The following is a 739-nucleotide window of genomic DNA, read 5'->3' as shown; positions in this document are numbered from 1 at the left end:
AGTGTTGAGTCTATGGGCAGTGTTGAGTCTATGGGCAGTGTTGAGTCTATGGGTATGTTGAGTCTCTGGGTGGTGTTGAGTATGTGGGTGGTGTTGAGTCTATGGGTAGTGTTGAGTCTATGGGTAGTGTTGAATCTATGGTGAAGTGTTGAGTCTATGGGTAGTGTTAGTCTATGGGCAGTGTTGAGTCTATGGGCAGTGTTGAGTCTATGGGCAGTGTCAGCCTATGGGTAGTGTTGAGTCTATGGGCAGTGTTGAGTCTATGGGCAGTGGTAGACTATGGGTAGTGTTGAGTCTATGGGGAGTGTTGAGTCTATGGGCAGTGTTGAGTCTATGGGTAGTGTTGAGTATGTGGGTGGTGTTGAGTCTATGGGTAGTGTTGAGTCTATGGGTAGTGTTAGTCTATGGGCAGTGTTGAGTCTATGGACAGTGTTGAATCTATGGGTAGTGTTGAGTATGTGGGCAGTGTTGAGTCTATGGGTAGTGTTGAGTTTATGGGCAGTGTTGAGTTTATGGGCAGTGTTGAGTCTATGGGCAGTGTCAATCTACGGGCAGTGTGTACGTGTGTTGAACATCTTTCGCACCGTGCGTAGCCGACTCCGCTAATCGTAGTTGCGTCCGGGGGGGTGGGGGGGGAGCAAAGTCAACAACAACGACAACACCAACAACAACAACACCAACAACAACAAGCGCCGTGCCGCTCTACCATCTGTGCGGCTTCCGTTGTCCCGCAGGGAGA

This window comes from Lethenteron reissneri, chromosome 67, assembly GCF_015708825.2.
Source record: "Lethenteron reissneri isolate LAM-NWPU_2019-01 chromosome 67, ASM1570882v1, whole genome shotgun sequence".
NCBI classification, from domain to species: domain Eukaryota; kingdom Metazoa; phylum Chordata; class Hyperoartia; order Petromyzontiformes; family Petromyzontidae; genus Lethenteron; species Lethenteron reissneri.
This window is presented reverse-complemented; position numbering follows the sequence as displayed.